Here is a 9,579-nt window from a genome sequence, read left to right on the forward strand (position 1 = left end):
TAATGCAGTACATTTCGAATGCTCAAAAACATTCTAAGTTTGCGAACACCTCCCCCTTAAGTTTCGCTGCCATTCGGAGAAATGGTGCACAAAATACGTTTTTTCTCTTAACAATATTTCCTGTTTGGTGGTCTCTAAAAGATGAAAGTCTAATTAAAAATTGTAGTAGATAAAATTTGTTACAGATTTCGTTCAAAAAACATTTTTGTAAAATAAATATTTTTAGAGTTAAGTACTATGTTATGTGTAGTGCATTTATAGGCTATATAATCGTCCTATTATCACCAGCAATTCAAGTTCTGATCGATTAATTCTTAATTTTAGTGTTATTATTAATATTATTATAATATTGGACGATAATAATTAATATTTCCAACTTTTTGTTATGTGAACCCGGTTTCTCGTCATAGTTACGGAATAAGTCATGTGACTTATGAGATGGGGATGTTTTAAGTTAATTTAACAGGACATTTGAAATATTTTGCGATGATGTCCTGGCTACAGATCGAATTCATTTTAAATCAGGCAGGTTCTGCACTTGAAATTGCAGAATTTCTCGGGGACGAAATATGTTGTTTTTAGAGGAAATCAGGCGATATCCATTTTTGCGATTTGTGACAAAAAAATTTTTCACAGAGTTATGCGTATTTGTAGAGTTTTTTTCATAAAATCGAATACTCGCGCTTTTCTTGCAAACAACAATAGATACGAAAAAATGTTGAGAAAATATTTTCCACATTTGAGAAAGTTCTACAAAAAGTTCTTTTACTCATTTATAGTATCTTGCACCATTTCCGAGAAAAATAAAAACATTAAATTTTCATAAATAAAAAATTCTCTTCACTCTTGGCTTATGGAAATATCCAGCATTTTTGTTCAATATCTAAGAAAAATATATGCTCGTATAAGAAAAACAAGGTTGGGCTCTTAAATTATCTACAACAAACAATCATTTCTCTTCGGATCCTGAAGACTCTAATGAAGAATCTGAATAAATGGATAATATAAATTGGAAAATGTGGGTCCAGGTATTATTTATTTTTTAAACTGAGATTCATAGGAACCTTTTGTACATTATTAAAAATATCTGGATAAGTGTGAAATATATTTAAATATATTGATTTAAAAACTTTTTAGTCAAACAATTTCTTATCTTAGTGTCACGTCTCAGAACTTTTATAATAATAAACAAAACCTAGTATTGTTAAAATCATTCGTGAAGATCAGATTAGTAAAGAAACGACGCAACAGTGTAAGGTTAACCCAACAGAACAAGAAAATCTATGCATCATTTTTTGCACAAAAAACAGGCAATTAAAAAGCAATAAATTAATTAACAAGAAAACCAGAAAAGGCAGCTGCATTTTTAATCGCATATGCTACACATCGCAGTAAACAAAAATAAGTGATACACATAAATATTCGCATAGCTAACAAAACCAGCAGACTACAGACTAACTGAAGAGCCATAAGTTAATCAGCAAGCCAAGACTGAAAAAGACAAGATTTTCAGTCCCATACGTTTACAAAATGCTGGTACCTACACCACATGTACATCCTTTAGTCATTCTGACCTACATATTTCTATGACGGAGACAAGCATCTGAAATCTAAAAGCAATAAACAGCTTAATAAAGATGACAGCTATAGGAGGGTGAGCCGTTCACACACAACCAAAAGGACATACGCAAACCTTATGCTCTTCTACGCATTATAATAGCTTACCCTTGGACACCTAGAAAGGGATACCATATATTTTGGTAATTGCGCCATTCTCCACATTTGGGCACATCAAGATTCCTAATCAATGATTGGCTATCTCATTAATTACCCCCATGGTACTTTGGAAGGGATATAAGGCATTATGGTTACTGCGACATTCTCCATATTTGGACATATACATAATTCTCAACGCCCATTGGACAATTAGGGTCTCACCACTCTTCTACATAATTGATTGACAACGCTGATTGAAACAAAGAAGAATCCCAACTTCTAAAACCACTCACCCCTTCGGAAATATCTTGTGAATAAATACAGCGGATTCGGAAGCAGAAATCAGTTTAGTTCCAGTTTCAATTTAGTTTGTTCCTGTTTAGTCGATTATACTCCAGCTTCAGTCTTTACCCCAGTCTCAGTTCAGCCTCAGTTAAGTTTCAGACAAATCCAGATTGTAAAGAATCTTCGAAACCCTAAACTCCGGTCCAACAGTGTTGGCCCGTCAACGATTTAAATCTAAAAATCTACGAAGAATAGCTTCTGTGTGGAACTCCGAGTCGAGAACACCTGCCACAAAGGGATAACGCAGCCCAGATACGCTGTCCTTGCCATCTCAGCCTGCAGACCCATATTCAGCGCCATCCACCCCCTGCGGGTACTCATGCAGGGTGCCAACAGAAGGACGGGCTACTTTCAACTCAAGGAACGAGAGGGTGAATTGTCCACTCTCTCCAAAAGAGAACTTGTAAGTAAACCAAGGGATCAAATGACTTCAAGCAATTCGGAGGATCAGGAAACGTTTATCAAATCTGATCTTTATATTTAAATTCTCTTAATACTTAAATAAATATTCATTATTCTATATATTATACCATATTTGATTTATTTATTGTATCTGGTAGTTATCCTCATCCCAGTTTTCTAGTTTATTTAAAATTAGATTTTAAAACGAGGAACCACTTTATATAAAATAAAATACAAGGTAAGTTATATCTCGTAGGACGTAACATTAGCATTATTTTTCTAACTGGAATTGTTTTAGCAGTGGGTATTTCCATAAGCGAAGACTGAAGAGAATTTTTTTGTTTATGAAAATTGAGTTTTTATTTTTCTCGGAAATGGTGCTAGATATCGTAAATGAGCAAAAGAACTTTTTTTTAGAACTGTCTTAACTGTGCAAATTATTTTCTTAACAATTTTTCGTATCTATTGTTGTTTGCAAGAGAAATGCGAGAATTCGATTTAATGAAAAAAATTCTCCTGGCCACAAAAGTTGTTTAGCCTGCATAAAACTTACAAGATGTTTTTTTCGTAATAGTAAACATTCAACAAAAAATTGACAAGAAATGGATTTCGAAAAAGATGATAAACTCTACCAGAATCTGGAAAGAAATCTGAAATATCTCAAGTAGGCCAAATGTTATATAAGTTTAAAGAAAAATGTTGGTTTTTTTTTTAATTCAAAGCCAAAAGTTCAAATACGCATAACTCTGTAAACAATTTTTTTGTCAAAAATCGCAAAAATGGGTACTGACTAATTTCCTCTAAAAAACAAAATATTCTTTCCCCGAGAGATTCTGCAATTTCGTGTGTAGAACCTGCCTGTTTTCAAATGAATTTGATCTACAAAATTAGGAGTATGGTTTAGTTTGGAGTTCGTCTTTTACCGCTGTTATACTTGAAGAGCGGCCGCGTTTCTATCCTTAAAGGTAAGCAAAAAGGGGGAAATTTTCGCAAGAGATTTCTTACAGCACTGTTCCTTAGAGTCCGATCGCTATTCGCGTATGAACTTACGCGGCAGGCGACACATTTGGAGATAAGGTTTCATCTCTGGATACTTTTTAAGAACTACCAATATTTGTAGAATGTTATGAGGAACAGTGTTGACGGACCAGATGAAGTGATACCAGAAGAACAGCCTTTTGCATTTGGCTTGAGAAGGACTGATTGTGACGCTGGCAACCCAGGATTTTGTTGAGTTAGCTAAGAAATGAAGTTTTCGTGCCTCCAAGGCAGCCGATTATGAGAACAACTAGATAAACTTTGTAGCCTTGGTACAGCCTTCTCAGATAAAAAAGAAGAGCTTGATATTTCGCTCGTTTTCCCTCCATTTTTGCCGCAATATTACCTTCGGCTGGTGCCGAGAATTCATTCACGTAAGTAATCTTAGTCTTCAGATCTTGGAGGACAACATCATGCTCGGTTGCACTGATACCTTGAGCTGTGAAGAATGAGAAATTCAAGTAGATTTTACACTGATCATTCTTCACAACGGTCTCCAGTCCACCATGAGTGTATAACAAGACGGACATTAGGCCAACACCATAGTAGTGTTCAAGTTGTTAATATAATACGTCTGAAGTCGCATTGTGACTTTCCATGTATCCGTCGCGTGAATGTTTTAAGAATCTACTGATAACATGTCCCAATTGTTTCTGGCGTTATGCGCTCACGGTAAACTAAGGTGTCTATAACGCCGTCTTGACGGACAAAAAGAAATCTCTCAATCTCCGATGTCAATCCAGCAAATTTGAGAAACATTTGGATAGACCAATCGATAGCTCTCTTCTACTTATAATGCCGTGGAATTTACCATGGAGGGGCTTGTCAGCATGTTCCCTTAGTAGCAGCGAATGTTCTGCGTCCTGAACACTTCTTTTGAGCACCAAAGATATTAGTGTAGTGTCGCTGCAATCAAATGGAAGACCAAACTCCTCTGTGGCTCTATCTGTGGCACGGTATAGAAATGCCGCAACATTGAGGACTTCATGTTGCGGTACCAATCGCATTAGAGAATCTGTGCTTTTTAGAACTAAGCAAGCTGTAGTTAGACCGGTTCTTCGAAGAAGACACTCTAAGCTCTGCAAATCTCTACCCCTTTTTCTCGAGGAATGTATATGCGAGGTACGGAAGATGTAGACAAGTATAGAAATGGCCAGAATATTGCTCGTCTGTATCTCATTTTTCCCAAATAATTCAGAAGCCCGAATTTTTCTCAGAGTTTTGCGATATCTTTTGCCAATGACCGTTTCTAACAAATGCAACGTTCGGGTCTCCGCTTGTGGCATTTCAAGAGATGTATATGTTTCCTCGTTCCCCAGATCTTGAATAGCATTTTCACCTATTAATTGAAGATCCTGATCTTCATGCGGTGATGTATTTTCTACATTTCCTTTGTATAGATTCACGTAAGTACACTTTTCCAGTACAAAGTTCATGACAATTGCTTTAGAGTATCTATTTACTGCCGTCACAAGGATCTGAAGGTCCTCTTTTGAAGAGGCAAAAAGTTTAAGGTCGTCCATATATAAAAGGTGGTTGACCTTCAATTCTCTTCTGCTCGGCGGGACACATAGGTATCCTGAGAATTTGCCACAGGTGTCCTGATCTTTTGGTTTGTGTTATGGAATGTCTTTCGGAAGTCAATCCAAGCCATGGTCAGATTGCATCGATACCTGATAGAATCCTGGGCAATACACCTGTATATTGACATGTTCTCTCTACAAATAGCCAGTCCTCTCTTTCATCTGCGTTGTTCAACTATTGCACTCCATACCGACTTGATAGATGTCCATACCTCGGAACGATTTCGTAGATTTCGAACAACTTGAAATGAGGGGGGAGCTTTACGAATCTGCTAATGGAACTAATAATTACTACGTACCACCCTCTAATGCGAATAGTAGTTTAATACCCAAGTTTGCCTACATAAATAATAATCCATCAGTTCGATCAGTAGCGGCTATTACTGGTGAACCAATGGCAACACTCTCTGGTCCAACTACCCGATCATCTACCAATCCTCATGACTTACACGATCCCCAAAGAGGTAGTAACACCGATAACCGTAACCATAATAGAAAGAAAGAGGAACAATCTCTTCAACAAAGCCAAGATGTGAATACTTGTGCACCTATTTTCAAATACTTTGGAAAAGGTTCTGCCCGGAAATACTCTGCTGTGACAGCAGAGTTCCACGACTGTACCGGCGGTCTCTAATCTACAGTTTCACTTAAATTCTCAGCCTCAGGTTCCAGTAGCTCCTGCTTTAAATCCAGCACAGGAAGCTGTTAGGCGGACTGAGTGCTGGATTTCTAATGAAGCCGGACACTTCTTTAGGGCTTGTAATAAGCCGAAGGTGATGTTTTTTCACATCTGCAATAAACCGAATGTAACCATAGCTGTATGTTGTGTTAATTATTCCTCAAATCTGGGAAACTGGTAAGGGTGGACAATGGACGGATCCGATTGCTGTCCTTATTCGAAAGGAGCCCTGCTTATTTTTGTATTACTAATAAGTTTCTTGAGCAGATTTACGCTTTATTTTGTGATAGACGTTTACATGTTGAAATATTTATAAACGGTCATAGGTTCAAAGGGCTTTTTGATCCTGACTCGTGCTGCAGTTATGTGGGTAGAAGAGCGGTAAGAAATTTTAGTTCAGTGATGAATAGATTACCAAGTAAATCGTCCTCAGGTGGTATCTATCCGAATGGAGCAACAGAGGAAGCGTTCAGAATTGCAGATATGTCAGTGCAGTTTGTAGGTTATAAGCATCGAATGACACTTCTCTTCGCTCCAATTTTCGATTGCGAAGTCATCTTAGGTGATGATGTCGCAGAGATTTTTGTCTTAGAAGTCAAGTATAAGAAAAGAATTTGGCGAATTGAAGGTGGATTCTGGCATTCGTACGAAGGAAATAGGATTAGTTTAGGTATCTGTCTCCGGATAAAGACATTAGTAGTAATGTTAGAAGTTGAAGCTTTGATAGGTTGCAATCTCAAAGTAGTGAGAGGGTATAAGTAATTCTAGATTCTTTGCCGAGGTATTGATGGGCGATGAGAAATATGAGCAATATTGTGGATAAACTTCGTTCGGCCCAATATATATCAAACATTGATCTCAGGATTTTCATCAAATTCCGTTGTCACCTGATAACGCCTGAATTCGAACCTCATGTATTTACTTACCTCGACGATATTATCATTGTTACCGAAACTGGCGAGGAACACATGATCTGGTTGAGAAAGGTCCTGGACGGGATAGTCGGTGTTGGCCTTACAATAAATAGACAAAAGAGTGAGTTTTGTGGCGAGGAGGTAAAGTACCTCGGGTACATGGTCATTCATTCAGGTTTCCATGCGAATCCAGGAAAGGTAAAGCCAGTCATCGATTGCCCAGTCCCAAACACCTTGAAAAAGCTTAGACGGTTTCTAGGAATGGTTCCTTGATACCAGAGATTTATTAAGGACGTTGCAACCATGGCTAAACCACTATTCCGTCCAGTGAAGAAAAACCGTAGATTTGTCTGGGGTGATGGGCAGAAAAAGTCTTTCGAAACGATGAAGGTGGCTTTGACTTCTGTTCCTACTTTAGCACTAACAGATTTTAGTCTGACTTTCACTCTCTAGACCGATGCGAGTAATCGCTTATGTCAGCCGGACAATGGCCGCCCCTGAAAGATACTTTACGGTCACCGAGCTGGAGTGTTCGGTTGCGATTTGGGCAGTTCAGTAATTTCCTCCTTATCTTGAGGATTATCCCTTCGTAGTAATAACTGGCCACAGTAGCCTCCATTGTTTGTAGAATTTGAAAGATCCAACGGGTAGACTAGGAAGGTGGGCTACGGAATGACTTGGAAATCAGATTATCATCAAGCACAGGAAAGATGGCTTACATCACGTGCCGGATGCTTTTTCTCACATGTGTGAGACTGAATTGAAGGCGGTCAGTGCTATTACTGATACAGATGATGCTTGGTATCTCAGACGGATCAAGAATGTCCAAGAAATGCCTCCACATTTTCGAGACTGGAAGGTGGAGAGTGGCCATTTTTATTAGCATCATCCGAATACCTATTCTGATCCCATCCTGCCTGACCTGGATGCCTGAAAAATAGTCTTACCTGAAGAACTGAGAAGCAGAGCTTTACAGGAGGCACATAACGCAGTTACTTCTGGTCATCTTTGAGTAAAAAAGACGCATGCCCGGTTGGCTCTCTTATATTATGGGCCGGAAATGTCTAGAAATGTTGCTGTTTATGTTAGATCCTGCTCTACTAGCCAAATACTCAAGTTTGAACAAGCTGGCCCAGTAAGTTTAATGGGAAAAAGCGCGATTGGAATAGTCGTAGCAGCTAACATAATAGGACCCTTTCCACCCAGTCGTGCCCGTCATCGTTATCTATTAATTTTCCAAGACATGTTTACAAAATGTAAAGAATGTACACCATTAAAAAAGCTAATGGTTTCAATGTTAAGAAGGCTTCTAAGGATTGTGTAGTTTTTAAGTGGGGAACCCTTGAGGTTTTTTTCACGGACAACGGCACTGAGTATGTCTATAACCGATCACCGAAATTGGGATAAACATCTCCCACATATACGGTTTGCTTAGAACACTGCTATACATAGTTCAACTCGGGTGTCTCCAGTATTCTTGAACTTTGGTAGAGAACCGATGCTGGCTAGTTCGTTAAAAAGACAGGAAGAAGGTATCCCGCAAATTATACTGCTACCTGCGGAAGAGTGGGAGGATAGGAATAGGAAGACCCTGTGCTGCACAAACGTATTTTTAAAAATTAAAAAATCAAGATGAAAAACACTTATAAATTACGAACACGATATTTTTTTTAAGCTTAGCTAAGGAGCAAAATTATTTTTTACCCCTAAATGTTACAAAAACAGCCGCCGTATTTGTATCCGAATACGAACCTGAAGACTAAAGTCAAAAATTGTAAACATTAACTGTTGGGACTTTTGTCCTCCTGATTGTTGTGCTCTCTCATTATTATTCAATGTCATATCAATTGCTTTTGTAAAATTAACGCGACAATCAGGTCTATAAAGCTAGCACCTCTAGAAACGAAATTCCCAAATTTCTTTGTATCAGAATTTAGGGCTTTTTTGGAATCATGAACGCAACAACAACCAATTTCCAAAAATCAACCCTACTAAAAATAAAACTACCCCCTATTTAAAAACGCAACTTCGGAAAAAACAAAAAACACTAGATTTTGGGCTTCCGAATGCACAAAGAATCCAAAAAATACCCTATTTTCAAAAAACCACCCCCTCGCGGAAAATGAAATCTGCAAAACACAAAATGCACTAGATTTTTATCTTATTTTGGGCTCTCGAATGCACCAAATAAAAGTTCAGAAAAACCACCGCGATGTACGAAAACACCAATCCACTAGTAAAATTTTAAACCTAGATATTGGCAAATTTTGAAGAGCCCAAAAATTAGACTCCATTGATACTGGAAAATTCCCAAAAATATTAATTTTTCACAATTTCATATCTACGAGGTAGAGAGGGGTTGATTTCAGATGTTAAGGGTTGGAGTCCAAAAATCGGAGTGGGTATTTTCGAGAAGCCTAAAAATCAGCGACTCCATTGCCAACGGAAAATTGGTAAAAATATGATATTTTTACAATTTTATATCTACGTGGTACAGAGAGATTGATTTTAGGTGTCAAGCGTTCCAAAAATTGGAAAGGGTATTTTCGGGGAGCCCAAAAATCACAGACTCCATTGACCGTGGAAAATTCTCAAAAATATTATTTTTTCACAATTTTATATCGACATGGTAGAGCGGGGTTGATTTTAGACGTTAAGGATTGGAGCAAAAAATCGGAAAGTTTATTTTTGAGGAGCCCAAAAAAATCAGAGACTCCATTGACACTGGAAAATTCTCAAAAAGATTATTTTTTCACAATGTTATATCAACGTGGTCGAGGGGGGTTGATTTTAGACGTTAAGGGTTGGAGCCAAAAATCGGAAAGGGTATTTTCGAGGAGCCCAAAAATCGGAGATTCCATTGGCACTGGAAAATTCTCAAAAATATTATTTATTTAGAATT

This window comes from Belonocnema kinseyi, chromosome 6 (genome assembly GCF_010883055.1).
Source record: "Belonocnema kinseyi isolate 2016_QV_RU_SX_M_011 chromosome 6, B_treatae_v1, whole genome shotgun sequence".
In the NCBI taxonomy this organism is placed as follows: domain Eukaryota; kingdom Metazoa; phylum Arthropoda; class Insecta; order Hymenoptera; family Cynipidae; genus Belonocnema; species Belonocnema kinseyi.